The following is a 19,077-nucleotide window of genomic DNA, read 5'->3' on the forward strand; positions in this document are numbered from 1 at the left end:
TTTGCACGAGCTGTGGGGGTATATGTACATGTCCCCATGGAGGAGGTGGAGGAGATGGTGATCCTACCGATGTTGATGCGGCCCATGGTGGATATGTTGATGTTGGCGAGGGTGTAGATGATGATGTCATCTCTTCATAAGTTAATCTCCTGTGCGCAGACGATGATCATCCTATAGATGTACACATTTATTTATATAATTTACAGTGTAATTTTAAATTCAATATATATACACATATGAACCATAACACGAGTCAATGTTTCTGAACAGAGGAGGGTTCATACCACATCATGGAGGGAGGCCCATCATCTTACCTCGATACCTCGAGATGTCGGTGCCTCATTTATGGTATGAACTTTCATCTAGATGCATTGAAGTACATTTAAAATCAACAATTAAAACTTGAATTTAATAATGCGTATGCTATTTTTTTTCTATTTTGTAGGGTGTTTCGGGTAACACCAAGGTTGGCAGTTCTCAGTGCCCTGGCCCATCGATCACTGAGGCTCAGCCTCATATACCCCTAGTATGTTTTTTATCCATTAATTTTGAGTGTTTATATTATATGCTTACTAATTTATGTACAAGTTTGATTCATGCCTATTTTTTGCAATTGTAGGCTTTTGGGTTGTCTGATGATGCATCACGTGTACATCCTCATCCATCAATAACTTTGGCTGCACATCAGACACCATATGTATGCTTTCTTCCATAAAATTCTTCTCATTATATACTTTATAATTTATGTATATACAAGTTTTATTCGTGCTTTATATATGTTGTTTAGGTCAACACCACTATCACTCTTGGTATGGCTGTGGGATTGAGCCAAATGCAACCATCGACATTGTCATTTGAGGTCATGATTAAAAAAATTAATTCTAATTTGTCTATTGTGTGCCTGTCTTTTATAGGGATTATCAAAATTGATGTAATGTTTTTTTGTACAGGACCTGGCTGCAACCACTTTTTTTGTTCATGAGAGTGGACCTCCTCGTACCACTAAGGGTATTACAGAGCACGGTCCTATGGTAATTTATTTTAAATGTTCATTATTTAATTACTTTATAAGTGAATTATGCAAATCATTTGAATTAAACACACATAACTTCTTCTCATGTTATCTTTTAATAATGTACAGGAGGGTACAAGCACTGATATTGCAGAAACACATGCTGGTGCATCTCAGGAGCACATCCAACAAGATGATGCATCTCAGTCATCTTCGCGTGGATTGAAGAGGACTGCATATCAGATGGACGAGAGCTCTTAGATTATATATGTTAGAACATGTTATGTTATTATATTATGGACTTTTTATGATGACACTTGCTATGTTATCATGACTTGTTATTATGTTATTTGGATTTGTTATTATGTCATTTCCTTGTTATTATTTTATCAGGACTTTTTATAATGTTATCAAGTCTTGTTATGTTATTTGGACTAGGACTTGTTATTATGCCATTTCCTTGTTATTATGATATCAAGACTTGTTATGTGATTATATATATCATCGGTTGTTATGTGATATCATCATACTAAAATTTTTAACACAGGCACATGATATGACATTCTAAAACTATTAAAGCCAAAGATTATATGACATGCACATATTCTCCAATATCATATTCCATTCTAGAGGCTCGCACATGCACATGATATGACATTATTAAAGATCAATTAACTATGAGTGGAGAAAAAAATTAACCTAGAACAATGTGATAGGTAGTTTTAAATCTTGCATGTTCACATAAAACTCATCAATTTTGTATAGTAAAATAATAGAACAAACAATGCAATATAAACTCTAAACTTATTAAAAGAGATGAGAATGATAATTGAAAATGTGATAAATAAGGAATACTCAACTATATATTGGGAATTTATTATGTGTAGAAAATCATGACACATTGTTGACATTAAGCCAAATCTATTTTCTAATATACATATAAATTAAAGACACACATGACATATATGTAAATGCTTATGATAATGTTGTATCTATTGACGTGGATGTAATAAAAAATAATTGGTTCATTCTTTTCAATCTAATATGAATAATTACCAATGACTTTTGAACTTGTCATTGAACACAAAATCTTAAATGCTAGATCTATATTGGTTTAGCATAAATAGTGATGGGAAACAATTAGCCTTTAAAATTGACATTTTTGAGAGCAATAAAACTAGAATATGAAAAGATAGGATGAAGTTGTGGAATAGTTCACTAAATGATGTAATTTAAAAAGAATATATATCCTAAATAATTGAATGGGTCATTTTAACAATTGAAATATTAATATTCAAAATGAATACTATGGTGGACTTATAACATAGACTTGTTATCATTCATTATTATGTACTTGTTTGTTCATGTAATTGACAAGATGAATTGATTTTACGAGAACTCGATTAGAGTAGGACATATACATACATACATATAAACAAACATCAACTTATTTATATTGAATGAAGTTACATCAATTGACATGAAAAAATAACTATCAACATAAAAAACTATCATCATCAATTAATGAACATAGGGCCAATGTAGATAGTTTATTTATTTAACAAAAGTAGACAAATAAAATGTTGTTTATGAAACGAAAATTATATCAATGCACATATGTTCTTCTAGGGGTCCTGCAAAAAAACAAAGAATGTTCAAATGCTATTAAAAGTATATATTTAAAAGTAAAGTTCAATTTACGCTACAAAAAGTTAAATGTATTTTATTCAGTCTAATGTACTCACAAAGTTGTATCTATGTCATCCATGCCATCAAGTTGTACTTGACATCTCAATACCAAAATTTCATTTTACCTATGTATATAACAACAATATGTATGTTAAAGCGACAAAGACAAAAAATTATCATAATTAAATTGAATTCTAGGACCTTATCTTTTATTACCATATAACAACAATAAAAGAATTGCACTCACCTAGTATTACAACTTTGATTAGCCAAAAGTTGTAAAATGCACAAGTTCAGTTTCATCCATGTTACATAAAGTTGTACTTGACACTTGAACACCAAATTAATTAGCTACATGTATAAGAATAAAGAAGACATATATACATATAGAAAGTTACATATAAAAAGTTCACACAATTAACACAAACTTACATGCATAAATTTGATTCAACCTAATGTACCATTTGCATCCTCTCTCTTCTGCAGTGCGTCTATGATTGCCTCGTGCTCTTCCATTGAAAGTGTCCATAATACCTTATTAGTAAGTCTCCCTTTGTATCTTTCTAATTTGATGTTTGTTTCCACCACCAAATGAGAATAGTGTATAATCTTCTTTTCTGATTGGTAGTCTTGTTAGGTATTTGTGTAGCCATGTGCTAACTACCACAACATATCCAATTGGATACTGAAAACCATCATCATCGACTTGATGACATATCAACTTTTTCTTAGGTTCTACACATCTAGCTAGTGAATACTCAGTCTGCTCATCATTATCCTCATGTGCAACAACAACATACACATGTCTTGGAAAACAAAATTAAGTATATGTAGAAATAAAACCTGTTAGAATTCATAATTCAAATACAATCATAAATTATATGACAATACATAAATAATATAATTTAAAGTTATAAACAAGAAATTGAATTAAATTACCAGGTTGTATGAGGTCTGAAACATGATCATAATCTTCTGATGCAAATGCATGATCTGGGTCTTCATTTCTTCTAACATCTTGATATTGTGTCTCACTAGGTGTTAAGGATTTTTGATGCCATTCTTCAACCCATTCCATATTCTCACATTCTTCCCAATCACTTGCAACAAAAAATTGACAAAAACATGCGAGCTCCCTAGTCCATATAGTCCAAGTGTTAGAATTAGAACTCTTAAATGAATGCAATCTAGTTGACCCATTGATTGTATCACAATCATATCTTGGAAGGATATTATCCTCATCAACTATCCAGAAGAAACATCTGATTGTAGAGTTATGATTTGATCTCGTTGATAAAGTTGCACTACACCAATCGACAATTGCACTTGCATTTTTAAATTTATCTTTTTCCTTGAATTTGAGTTGCTCTCTACAAAGGGCTCTCTTAACACATGCACCGAAACCATCATGTTCTCCTTTCCCATGTCCAGCCTAAAAAAAAATCCACATGTGTTCGATATTAGTTTTCTTATGTATCCTACTCAGCCAATAAAACATTCTAGCATTCTTGAATTGCCCTGTGCAATTATATGACCATATTAGATGTTGTGTCATTTGAATTTCTCTCTCCCTCAAATTCTCATCAAAGGTCTTGAAGCAATACTGGACAAAATTTGATGAGTGTTATTTATTATCACTCATATAGAAATGGCACTCTCTCAAAATTTTACGATCCTCTTCTGTACTATCAGGTGCATTCCTATAGACAATATGAACAAAAATTGCTACTTGCACCGAATTGTAATATTGTGATTGGACCTTATCTTGTGGTGCAAGAGTGTAGTTCTCTGCAAATTCAACGACCGAAAGTATACTACCAACAAGAAATGTATTCTTACATATTCGAAACTGGCCATCGAGCCATCTAACATTTTGAAAGTGTTTAACATATTTAGGTACGATCTTACTCTTAAATTCACTCATAAATGCATGAACAATAACTTTTTCAGTAATTAGATCACACCGTCTTCCAACCTTTCCATCCTTCAATGGATACTAAACATTTTTAAATCTTTTTTCATCAAGTAATTGTTGTCCAAAACCAATTAAAATATTTTCATGCAAACATTCATCCAACAATGCAAGATTGCCAGATATATCACATACACTAGAACCACATGCATTGGAAAGAAAATATTGCTCATTAGGTGGGTTGCAAAACAAACTTGATATAAACTCCTTTATAGTTTCAGGTGGTATATTTATACCACATTCTTGCAACATTCCATTACTATGCATGGTAACATGTATACATCAAAATACATCATAATGGTAATGAAATTGAACATGAGTTTTGCAACAACATGTGACTCTTTGCTTGTTAATCTGAACATACCAAGGTTTACACTTTTCAAAAGACCTTTGACTAATGCTAATAGTTAACACCTTATCATCCAAATTTTTTTTGTACAATTCAGTTTGAGTCATGTCCAAAAGGTGTTTTGGATGTGGATCATGAATTTTTGACCCAACTCTTAATTTAAGCACATCTCTAGCATTAGGTGATACTCTCGTATTATCATGCCAAAATTTTTCGATCAAAGTTTTGACTTCACTAGTAAGTTTCATATCAGACCTTGGTAGTCTAACACTAAAAGTCCACAAATTGTTTGCTAGATCAATTTAAAAGTTAACTCTTCTCTTTACAATGCTTGACAAAGTTTTACGATGAATATTAAGATATCCACTTAAATGCTAGTCATCATTCTTTTATCAGAAGTTGTTTTTCTTTCTAAAGTTGTTGTTATTGCTCGTCGTGCCACATTCCAATCTTTAGAATGAATTTTATTTCCAATTGTATCAAAGGCGCTAGCAACAGTCGATACAACTTGTTTTAAAGATGCGTCCTTCTTCTTGGGTTTGACATAAAAGCCTAACTTCTTCATCACTTTCCAAATTTTAGTCATTTTAATTAGTTGTAACATTAATTGATATTGAAACCCAAATTTTTTATTATAAAAAAATTGTCTAAACAATCTATTTGCATGTGCCCTAATCTGTCTCCATGAAACCAAGCTAGGAAGATTGTCTAGCACATCACTCTTAATTTGAAAATATGCATTCATTTCATTATCATTCAAACATGTTTCTTTTTCAATTGGTGTTTACATGTCTACATCCACATTATTGATTTCAAATGCCGGTCAATTTTCAATTTCAATTTCAGTTTCAATTTCGGTTTCAATTTCAGTTTCAATTTGAGTTTTACTTTCATTTGGGGTTTGATTTTCAATTGGGGTTTGATTTAATGAGTAACTTGCTTCTACTAAATCACCAATTTGTTCATGAGAATAAACATGGGGCTGTAAAGACATACCTGCATCCAATAATGAATTAGAAGATTGTTAGGTCCATATAAAATTTCCATTTCATATATGTCCTTGCTCAGAGTAATGCCTTTCCAATCCGTTGGTCAAGTCATTTGCTTAATTTTCCCCACATAAGTCGGCCATTGTTAAGTTTCACTACGTTGAACTTGAACCTTGAACTTGAACCTTTTTTTGGTTCAAGGTTCAAAGTTCAACGAGCGTTGTTTTGAATGTTTTTTCCCTTTCGCGCGATTTTGAAGTTTTTGCGGGTCCTTGTCGGCATTTTACATTCTTTGAACCTTGAACTTGAACCTTTTTTTTTTTTGGTCTAAAGTTCAAAGTTCACGATTTGTCATGTTAATTCTATGTTATGATTGTTTTGCAATGTTAAGAATTCATGTATTGGTTTCTCGGTAGACATGTTACTTGGCGCGAGGTGACGACGCGCATTTCAAGAGATGATTAACGGCTGCAAAAGAGAAGGATATTCTTTCTCTAATGATTTGAAATCTGTCATTTATAGCAAGTATGTGTGAGGATCCATAGTGTCAGAAGTGAAGTGATCTAGCATTTAAGGCAAGTTCCGATACAATCATTTCAGAGTAAGGCCACACGAACGAAGAGTAAGGGAGATAGTTTGTGGTAATGATGGGTAGGATTTTTCTCGGCTTTAAAACTGAGTAGATGTCACATCGATATTATTATTTTCTTGAGAAGGTTTTGAGAAGGAGTTTTCAGAGCGGGAGAAATAGACTGTGATAGGGGTTTGCAAAGGACAAAGGAAGGTATGTTCGACAACTTTCTAAATTCTTGCAGTTTGTTTTAAGATCTGGGTATTCTATTAGCTGTTTGTTTCCGTTTCCACTTTCCTTCCTTACCTGGGTTGATTTGAGAAAATCACGAGCTATGAGACCTATTTTTCCCAAATTAGTGAGCTCGTCTTCCCTTGTAACCACCTTACTAGAGTTAGGTGATACACCATTAGTCCAACTGGATTTAGACGATTTTCTAGAAAGAGTCCGGAATCCAGACACAGATCCTATGAGGAGAGATGTTGTACAGAGTGGGTTATTAGAAGCGGCCGCATTTCCTCCAGCTGCCCCTTGCCCTAAATTAGTTATAGAATGTATGAATCACTATGACAAGGGTAATAGATGCATAAGGAAGAACAATGGTGAGGTTTTGTTATCCATAGATAGACAGATAGTAATGGCATCTATGGGTATCCCACACCGGGAAACTTATGAAGATTGGACAATTGGAAAATCCTATGGAATTTTCTCTGGGAAAAGGCAGTATTACAGAACTGTTATTGCACAGAATTGGCTTCTGAAATTCTAGAAAGGGGGTTCAAGGCTGCCGAGGCCTTTAACCCGTGAACATTTAATTCCTGCAATCTGGGACTTGGTAGTATTGTTGAGCTGAGTAAAGGGTAATTCCCACTCCTTTCATTGGGAGGATAGGATGTATTTCTTCATCTAGGTCACTCTAGATAAGAATCGATTCATTAACTGGGGAATTGTTATAGCGGAAAGGTTGCATGAAGGTTTGAGTAATTACCCTGGGATGGTGAACTTCCATATGTCTTCATACCTGTTATATATGCTTGCTTGTGTGAGAGAGTGGTCTGGACTGTCCCATGTAAAATGGGTTCAAGGCATAAAGATTTATGAGTATCATCCTAATTTGACCTTGAAAGGGCATGTAAATGACTATCTATGCTGGAATGATATTTTTGCCAAGAGGTTGACCTTTGAATTACAAGGTAACTTGCATAGGAGGATGTCTACAGAAGCCATTGAACTTGTTAACATTTATGGCAGTTTCTTTACACAGTTTAGTCACTTCACTTACCTAAGGGTTGGAGGATTTAAAGGTGAACCCTTTAGGCTACCCAGGTATGCTTCAGACTCCTATATTTTGATCGAAGTTTCCAGGCAGCTTGCCTATGTTGCAAGGGATTATGGTCAGGACTTAGACACAAGTGGAATTTTTCCCATTGATTTTTGTCATTACAGCTATAGGTCTGTCTCTGATGCGTTGAACCTTGAGCTAGAATTTAAGGGATTACATTTGAAGACCTTTGTAAAAAGGGTTAATTTTGATAACAAAGGTTTTATCGCCTAGTATGTAAAGAGGATAGTGCCTGATCAACATGTGTCTCAATTAGAAGATTATTGGGAAGGTTGCTCGGATGAATTTTAAGTGAGGAAGAGGAGTTGGTCGAGGTTAACCTTGAAGCAAATCCATGACATGAAATTGCCAATGGACACTTCAGGTGTCACCACTGGTGATGAGGATATACTTGACTCTGAGTTTATGAAGCGGGTGCATGATGAGCCTCTTCCAGAGGTAGATTGGAGTAAAAAGATGGAAGATAGTATTTAGACACGCACCTTCAACATGATTTGTAGGACAAAAAATTGGCTTAGGAGTTGCCGTTTTCAGCTGGCAAGGGCAACCAGTTCAAGAAGCAAAAGTGGGAAGAAGAATACCACAAGCAAAACTTCCATTTTAACTAACATTCCTGTTTCTGTTGCAGGAAAAAGACAGGCAAGGATCAAAGAAGAGAAACATGACACGAAGGTTGGGCTTGCTATTGGTGGTCAAATTACAAGGTCAAGGTCCAAGAAGAGTTTTCAGCTACTGGCTCCCCATCTCATTCTTGATCTAGACACAGAGGAAGCACTGTGCAAAATGGCGTCCCTTGTTTCTGATGCAGACAAAGCTTCAACTGACGTAGACACTACTTTCCAGGATTCAGGGATGCTTGATATCCAGTCTCATGCAGATAGTGCTACATTGCCACCCTCAACAGGATTTCCACCCATGTCATCTAAGGAACTGACTCTGGCACCCAAGTGGTTAAGTGATTCAATCACTAGGAAAAGGAACATGGTTCCAATTTTAGTATCGATGGAGGATGCTGTGAGCAAATGTCTGGGAAAGTCTACAAAGCCCAAAAATTTAAAAATGGAGGCCATGATTGATTTTGATGAAGGCACGAAGCATTGGACCGGAAACATTGCCAAACCTGCGTCTGACAAAGATGTTGTTTTTGCTTCAGAAGCAGACTATGCTATTGAACGGGTTGATTTGGGGGTCGGAACCAGAGCCGTTGATGTGAAACATCAGGAGACTTCGACTAAACGAATTATCTCTCATACTTGGAAAGATGAAAGAGACAAGGCTGAGTTAAAGCAAAATTTAATGCAAATGGCTCATTATATTCATGCTCTACAGAATAGCCCATTGCCGTTGTCTCAAAGTTCAGGACCATTTAGCCCAAAATCACCTAGTAATCAGAAATTCTTTGATGAGGTTCAACGAAACATGATGATTGCCGAGGTCTTCTCCGAATGGCTCATGTCAATCATGCATCAAGCGATCAATTACATAACGGATTTAGTCCAAATCTTCAAAGATGAAAATGAAGTCACCATGGCATTGGACTCTGACTTAATCTCATGACAAAAAGAGAAAACTAAATGGGCAGTGATTTCAAAACAGATGCGTGATATTCAGCGTTATGGTCTGATGAATTTTCTTGCAGAAAATCAAGTGCCAGGGTTAAATGATGATGTAATATTTATTTGTAAAGAGAGTATTGAATTGCGCAACCAGATTATTGAATAGGGCCATAATGAATTGGCCAGTCTGTGTGGCGAATTAACAGCTCTAAGGCCGACCATGCAGAAGGATCTGCATTGCGTGGATGTTCAATTGCTTAAGGAAGATAACGAAACCCTGGAAGATACCACAAAGATGATTAATTAGTTTAGCAGTCACATTAAACAAATCAAAGTGGAATAATCCTTGGCTGTGGATGATTTCACGAGGATTTCCAAAGTGGAGTCGATGCTCACAGTTTGTCTTGATCACCTAGATTCTCATAGAGACAAAGTGCAGATGGTGAAGAGAAAGAAGGAGCTATGGAAGCAGAGAGTAATTCACATCAGTTTGCCACACATAATCGTAAGTCGAGAATTTTCAAAGGTGCATCGAGAGTGGAGTGCAGTGAAGGCGGTGATGGTGTCTATCCAAAACACCAACCCGAGCGATCACACCGGGACTGAGCACACGACATGACTAGCACTGCTGGCAGTTGTTCGCCAGCGAGTCTAATCATTTTCTTTAGTTTCGGTTATGCAGTTAGGGTTGTTTTCTGTTAACTCTTACGAGTTAATTTTACTTTGGTTAAAAACTATTGGTCTGGTGACCTATATATATGTTTTGTAATGACTTTGAAAAGGTTCACTAAGTTTTTGAAAAGACTATCTTTTAAATTAGCTATAGATATTGTGTATGCAGAAGGTGGATGTTCATCAATGAATGAAAATCTCATTAACGGTTCTCTTTGATCTAAAATCTGTGCGTTTGTTATTTTTGGAATTTGATTTCTGTGAAAATCTGTTTCAAGAAAGGAACCATTATACTTTCTATGTGTGTAGAAATTATTAGCAAATTTTATCTTTAAAAGCCTTTTCATTTGTTTTAGTGTATGCATGAAGTTTGTTGGCTTTATATAGAGAGTTATATATGAATCAGTGCTTGCACTCATTTTGTATTGACTGGTGAATGCAATTACCTTTGAGTACTTCTGGTGAAAATCATCCTATTGATTGTGTGTACTTTGGAGCTGATTGAATATTTATTAGAGGGAGCTGTACCTAAATTCAGAGGTTAATCAAATATAATGATTTTCCAACTGATTGGTAAAGAATTTGTCTTTCTTTACGTGAGTCAAAATATGCAAGCTTATTTAAATAAGGAAAGACCAATCTGTTTACCAACAGATTTTTGGTGACTCTGCTGGGGAAGAAAAAGAACAATTGATTTTAAAACAAGGTCATCATTACAGTTATGCTTTGTTCTTCATAAATGGTGTTGGCTCTTGAAGGGTTTTTGCCTGTTCTGCAACCAAATTTAAACTGGGTACAAGAAGAAGAAAGTAACATTACCTCTGAGCTGGATACTCTAGCTTGGAGGCATAGAATAAGTCGAGCAGAATATGACAGAATAAGTGCTCTGCTCAGCGAAATAGAAAGACAAGCAGATCAACCCATGTTAGTTTTTGAAAGGGTAATGGTGCCTAGGGTTTTCTTTATTCACGTCCCTTATAATCAATTATAGGAACCCTAGATGTTTGTTACTTTGATTGTTCCACACTGGATTCCAGGCCATATACTAGATCCCAAAGAAGGGAGGGTGTATCTGATCTCGTCTTTGAAGAACTATAGAATTTAACTTACCAACCTACCTTCTCGTCTCAACAAAGGGCAATAAGTAGACCCCCATCCTCATTACCATCATCACTTGCGTCTTCAATTTGCCAAGCCTTGGTCCTACACGATGTTGCCTTACCAATTTCATTTAACCCTACCCCTCTTAATATCATACTCCCAATGGCAGCCAATAACCCATGGGGGGTGGCTGTAGGCCCATTGAATTTAGGTTTGAACCTTAACCCCTTACCAAAAGCTGCTAGGGATCATTTACCTAAATTTAGCAGAGACGGGATGGTCACTGTAGATGAGCACCTGAATGCTTTCAGTGTAGCCTATGGAGTAATAGCAGTTCAACATGAAGATGTGGCTATCAGGCTGTTTATTCAGACATTGACAGGAGTGGCGGCTGATTGGTTTTATCACCTGCCGAATAGTGTGATAATGAACTGGAAGGACTTGAAGACAAGATTTGAAGCTAGATTTAAGGTAGCTGAAGACAAACACTCCCTCCTAGCTCAGTTATCCCAGTTGAAAAAGGAACTTCTTGAATCCATGAGGGACTTTGTAGTGAGATTTGATAGCATCCTATATAAGATTCCGGTTAACCAAAAACCTTCAGATGATAATCTCAAATGTTTTTTTATTAATTCTATGTCCTCTGAAATAAGTTTCCTGATTCATAGGCAAAGGGTCGTAGATTTGAATGCCGCTAAAACTCTCACAGTTGAATTAGAGGATGATTTGATCACTACGAGCAAATGGAAAAGAGAAGTGCAAACTTCTAATGCCCAACCCACTACTTCCTCAGATCCTGTTATCCAACGGTTAATGAATGATGTAAATGCCCTTAAGAGGTAGGCCCCCAAAGCAAGTACTTCCTATTCACAACCATATCAAGATATTCCTAGGAGATATCCTAATCAACAAGAAGGAGGTGGAGGAAGACAATTACAGCTACCCCCTGTACAACAAAGACTTGCTATTGAGGCACCACCCTCCAAGGCGAACTCTTGTGTGTTTCATTTAACTGATGAACATGATGGTTCTTCCTATCCAGAGATGGTTCGTTTTTCCCAAATGATCAGTAAAGGAGAGACAATCTTAGAAGCTGATGAAGGAAGTTCCCAAAGTATGCCTAGCAACTTTGAAATTCATTATAATGAATATGTCTCCGACTTAGAAAGGGGAGGAAATATGTTGGTTTCTTTGGAAGATTCTTCATACGCAATTCTTACAAGAACTCAACAAAGTTTGAAATCTCAAGATGTGATAACACCGGTTCACAACACTGTGAAAGGGAAAGAAGTTTTGACCCGTCAGGGAGGTATATCAAAAATTGTTCAAGAGGTTGCTTCTTCTAGTTTTGATTCTTTTACTAACCCTTTTGATATCATTGAATTTTGCAAGACATCTTGTGTTTAGATTTCTCCGGCCGAATATTTGAAATTAAACCCGAAGGAGCTAGATAGATTGGTTGAATTTGTCAAAGGGGATGATGCCCATGCCTTAGCAAGTGAAACCCAAACACCGGTGATTAGTGATTCTCGAGCACATGATAATGTCAGTCCTGCCTTAATAATTCCTGGAAGCTTATCAGAGACTATTCCTCTACAAGGTGATTTACTGGAACCCAATTTTGAAAATAAACCAGAACCTTTTTATGTGTCCTTATATATTAATGGGCATAAGTTGAGTAATTGTATAATAGATTCAGGAGCGTCTGACAATGTCATGCCCTCAGCCATAGCAAAAGCCTTAGGTTTAACCCTAACAAAGACATTCGGCAAGTGTTACTCAATGGACTCCAAGCAGGTTCCTTTATTAGGGCAAATTAAGGATGCACATGTCGCTTTAGTGGCACACCTTGCCAAGAGAATCAAATTGACAATCCTAGTGGCTGAAATCCCAACAAGTTATGGCATGTTGTTAAGCCACACTTTCTGTAAAGACATGGGAGGGGAAATTAGGATGGATTGGTCTCAAGCAATGATCACAGTTGGAAGACAGAGAGTCATTCTGCACCCCAAAACAAAAGCTAAGTACACAGTTTTTCCTTCAGACGACCCGAAGGCCCAAATTTTGTATCAAGATTGCGGTTTTGGTAATTACATGATATCGACTGACTCTCAAAATGACAGTGTGGTAATGGATTCAAGTAGAACTGACGAACTTTGGCTTATGGAATTTGATGGGAGTTGTTCATCTTCTGGATTAGGGGCTGGGGTCATGTTGATACCTCCCCAGGGCAAGGTCATTCCTTATTCTTTTAAATTGGAATTCCAAAACACGAATAATACGGTCGAATATGAGGCTCTGATTTTAGGTCTCACTGAAGTGAGGAAATTGCAAATCAAAATGTTGAGGGTGAAAGGTGATGCTAAACTTATTGTTAAGCAAGTGAGGGGTTTATTTGCGGTAAAAAATGAGAGACTGAGACATTATAGGAATCGTGTTTGGGATCAGATCGAAGCCTTCGATGCTTTTTCAATTGAGGCCATTCCTAGGGAGTTTAACTTGAAAGCTGATTCTTTGGCGGTATTTGCAGCCTTACTGGTACCACACCCGGATTTCATGACCGACACTTATAGGGTTGAGTTGGTTTATAGACCTAGTGTGCCTGATAATTCTGAATCCTGGCAGGTGTTTGAAAATGATAAATAGATTCAGAGCTTTCTACAATGTGCTGAGATTTTTACATCCTTGTTTTATGAGGGGTCAGAGGCGAGTTGTAAAGAGTTTTCTCCCAATACGCCGGAAGAAGCACATGATGGAATGTTGCAGCTAAAAGGAAATAAAATCCCTAAGGGTTTAGTTTCTCTTGAATGCCTTTTCGACATGAAAGATGGATATGTTAAGCAAAGGGATAGGGAACCTCCTATAATTCAAAACTCTAGTGAGTATGAGCAAATTAACATTGGTACCAATGAGGATCCTAAATTTGTTAATTTGGGAAAATGCTGTTCTAAAGTGGAGAGAAGGAAGTTCATAGATTTGCTGATCGAGTTTAAAGATGTTTTTGCATGGAGCTATGATGATTTGAATAATTTCAGGGATGGTAAGTTCCAAAATCAAATTCCTTTGAAACCAGGTGTCAACCCTTTTCGGCAGAAGTTAAGGAATTTTAATCCGAAGGTAGCAGAAGTAATTTTTCATGAGGTTGACAAAATGTTGAAGGCTCGGATCATTTATCCTCTGCATCACTCCACTTGGATTGCAAACATAGTTCTTGTTCGGAAGAAAAATGGCGAGATACGAATTTGTGTTGATTTCAAAAACTTAAATCAAGCAAGTTTGAAAGACAAATACCCCTTGCCTGCAATGTATCATATTTTACAAACTGTTTTAGGCTTCGAGATGATGTCCATGATGGACGACTTCTCTGGGTATAACCAAATTAGTGTTGTAGATCAAGACCAACACAAGACAACCTTTATAACCCCCTAGGGCACCTTTTCGTATAACAGAATGCCTTTTGGGTTGCTTAATGCAGGGGCAACGTTCCAAAGAGTGATGGATCTTTCCTTTGGGCATTTGAAGGATAAGATTATCGTGGTGTATTTAGATGACCTAACTATTTTCTCCAGAAGAAGGAACATCATGTACGGGATTTGAGAAAAGTTCTGGTGAGATGTAGGGAGCATGGAGTATCGTTGAATCCTAAAAAGTTGGTTTTTGGTGTACATAAGGAAAAATTTTGGGGCATATCATCTCACAGGAGGGGGTAAAGGTTGATCCACAGAGGGTAAAAGTGATACAATAGCTCAGTCTCCCCTTGAATAGAAATGGAGTAAGGTCCTTCTTTGGACAGGTGAAATTTTTAAGGCGTTTTATTCCTGATTTCACTGAAACTACTAAATACATTGTAAATATGATGAGCAAAAAGGTAGCCTTTCGATGGAATGAAGCAGACATGAAAGCTTTTGAAGAGATTAAAAGGGCCATCACACATGGACCTACTTTAGTTAATCCATAATTTAATAAGGACTTTATTATTTATTCTTATGCATCTGAGCATACCATGTCTGGGATTTTGGTACAAAAGGGTGCGGATAATGAAGAGGTGCCAATTTCTTTCATGAGTATCCCCTTGAAGAAACATGAGTTAAAATACTCACAGATAGAGAAGCAGGCTTATGCGGTGGTAAAAGCTGTGAAGCAATTCAGGTATTACATTCTTCATTCACATGCAACTATTTTTGTTCCCAATTCTGCAGTAAAAGCTGTCTTGACTCAACGGGATGTCGGCATCAATAACAGAGTATCTTGGGTCTCCAAGATTCAAGAATTCAATTTAGACATTAAGCCCACTAAATTGGTTAGAGGATAGGGCCTTTGTAAATTGATAGCAGAGAATGAGTTTAAAGAAGAGCACAGTCTACCTTTAACCCTGTTTGTCGGCCATCAGGATTCTTGGTTCACTAATGTGGTATATTATCTTACGTATGGAGACTGTCCGGATTATCTTTCTCCTAGGGAAAAAATAAATCTGAGGTTGAAAGCTACAAAGTATGTAATCTCGAATAACATATTGTACAAGAAAGGCTTAGATGGCACTTTCCTTCGATGTGTCAATAAACCGCACCAAGAGGCTGTATTGAAAACTTTTCATAATGAGGCATGTAGGGGCCATTTCTCTTCTATGGTTACTGCATACAAAATCCCGAGGAATTGCTATTATTGGCCGAGGATGTTTAGGGATGTATACGATTGGGTGTCGAGGTGTGAGAAGTGCAAGTTGTTTACAGGTAAACCTCAGTTGGCCGCCTTACCCTTGAGACTTGTGGTAATTGAAGAACCTTTTAAACAGTGGGGATTAGATTTTATTGGTCCTTTGAACCCCATTTCTAGTGTGGGGCATACTCACATATTAATAGCAACGAATTATTTCACTAAGTGGGTGGAAGCTATCCCTGTTAAAAAAACCACTTCAGAGATTGTGTGCATGTTCCTTAAGAATAATATTCTTGTTACGTTCGAAGTCCCTCAGAAAATAGTTACAGATAATGCCTCAAATTTCTCCTCATCTGAGTTAAGTCTATTTTGTTATGACCATGGGATTTCCTTGGCACACGCTTCTGATTATTATCTGTAGGGTAACGGTCAAGAAGAATCAAGTAACAAGAATTTGATCAACATCATGAGAAAGTTGGTTAGTGAGAATTTCAGGGATTGGCACAAGAGGTTGCATGAAGCACTATGGGAAGATCGAATCTCACCAAAACGAGCCATAGGGATGTCACCATTTGAGCTAGTATATGACATTGGCGCACAACTCTCTCTTCCTTTAGAGTTAGCAGCTTCTAGGTTGCAGACAGTGATTGAAGATGCGTTTTTCTAGAGCTCTCTTGAAAAAAGAATTATGTACCTAACTAGGATCAAAGAAGAAAGGGAAAATCTGGTTGACAGGATTACAAAGCATCAGACGAAGGTTAAAAGGACTTTTGATCAGAAAGCAAGGCCCAGGAAATTCATGAAAGGTGATCTGGTGTTATTGTGGGATAAAAGGAGAGAGCCAAAAGGTGCTCATGGCAAGTTTGAGTCACTGTGGAAGGGACCTTATGTGATTCATGAAGAAAAGGGGCCCAACTCTTTTAAACTTGCTTACCAGGATGGTTTTGAACTACCCCTATCCTATAATGGGCAGGACTTAAAACTGTATCAATTGTAAACAAGCATCCCCTGTCAGTTTGTACATACTTTCTTTTGTTGTGTTAGTTTGGGTGTGTCATTTTTGTTGTGAGTCGAACCTTGGATTATTCATTTTGCAAAACTAGAGATTTTTGAGGTTCATTGCTTGGTACTTTAAAAGTCCCAGTCCCCATGCAAAGCCACTGTTAGGTCCATATAAAATTTCCATTTCATATATGTCTTTGCTCGGAGTAATGCCTTTCCAATTCCTTGGTCAAGTCATTTGCTTAATTTTCCCCGCATAAGTCGGCCATTGTTAAGTTTCATTGCATTGAACTTGAACCTTTTTTTGGTTCAAGGTTCAATGTTCAATGAGCGTTGTTTTGAATATTTTTTCCCTCTCACGTGGTTTTGAAGTTTTCGCGGGTCCTTGTCATTATTTTACATTCTTTGAACCTTGAACTTGAACTTGAACTTGAACCTTTTTTTTTTTGGGTTCAAAGTTCAAAGTTCACGATTTGTCATGTTAATTCGGTGTTATGATTGTTTTGCAATGTTAAGAATTCATGTATTGGTTTCTTGACAGACGTGTGACTTGGCGCGAAGTGACGACGTACATTTCAAGAGATGATTAATGGCCGCAAAAGAGAGGGATATTCTTTCTCTAATGATTTGAAATCTGTCATTTATAGCAAGTATGTGTGAAGATCCATAGTGTCAGAAGTGAAGTGATCTAGCATTTAAGGGAAGTTCTGATACAATCATTTCAGAGTAAGGCCACACGAACAAAGAGTAAGGGAGACAGTTTGTGGTAATGATGGGTAGGATTTTTCTCGGCTTTAAAACTGAGTAGATGTCACGTCAATATTATTATTTTTTTGAGAAGGTTTTGAGAAGGAGTTTTTGGAGCGGGAGAAATAGACTATGATAGGGGTTTGCAGAGGATAGAGGAAGGTATGTTCGACAACTTTCTAAATTGTTGTAGTTTGTTTTAAGATCTGGGTACTCTGTTAGCTATTTGTTTCAATTTCCACTTTCCTTCCTTACCTGGGTTGATTTGAGAAAATCACGAGCTATGAGACCTATTTTGCCCAAATTAGTGAGCTCGTCTTCCCTTGTAAGCACCTTACCAGAGTTAGGTGATACAACATCAGTCCAACTGGATTTAGATGAATTTTTAGAAAGAGTCCGGAATCCAGACACAGATCCTATGAGGAGAGATGTTGCACAGAGTGGGTTATTAGAAGCAGCCACATTTCCTCCAACTGCCCCTTGCCCTAAATTAGTTTTAGAATGTATGAATCACTATGACAAGGGTAATAGATGCATAAGGAAGAACAATGGTGAGGTTTTGTTATCCATAGATAGACAGACAGTAATAGCAGCTATGGGTATTCCACACTGGGAACCTTATGAAGATTGGACGATTGGAAAATCCTATGGAATTTTCTCCGAGAAAGGGCAGTATTACAAAACTATTATTGCGCAGAATTGGCTTCTAAAATTCCAGAAAGGGGGTTCAAGGTTGCCGAGGCCTTTAACCTGTGAACATTTAATTCCTGCAATATGGGACTTGGTAGTATTGTTGAGCCGAGTAACGGGTAATTCCCACTCCTTTCATTGGGAGGACTGGATGTATTTCTTCATCTAGGTCACTCTAGATAAGAATCGATTCATTGACTGGGGAACTGTTATAGCGAAAAGGTTGCATGAAGGTTTGAGTAATTACCTTGGGATGGTGAACTTCCATATGTCTTCGTACCTGTTATATATGCTTGCTTGTGTGAGAGAGTGGTCTAGACTGTCCCATGCAAAATGGGTTCAAGGCATAAAGATTTATGAGTATCATCCTAATTTGACCTTGAAAGGGCATGTAAATGACTATCTACGCTGGAATGATATTTTTGCTGGGAGGTTGACCTTTGAATTACAAGGTAACTTGCATAGGAGGATGTCTACAGAAGCCATTGAACTTGTTAACATTTATGGCAGTTTCTTTACACAGTTTAGTCACTTCACTTACCTAAGGGTTGGAGGATTTAAAGGTGAAACCTTTAGGCTACCTAGGTATGCTTCAGACTCCTGTATTTTGATCGAAGTTTCCAGGCAGCTTGCCTATGTTGCAAGGGATTATGGTGAGGACTCAGACACAAGTGGAATTTTTCCCATTGATTTAGGTCATTACAACTGTAGGTCTATCTCTGATATGTT

This window comes from Cryptomeria japonica, chromosome 4 (assembly GCF_030272615.1).
Source record: "Cryptomeria japonica chromosome 4, Sugi_1.0, whole genome shotgun sequence".
In the NCBI taxonomy this organism is placed as follows: Eukaryota; Viridiplantae; Streptophyta; class Pinopsida; order Cupressales; family Cupressaceae; genus Cryptomeria; species Cryptomeria japonica.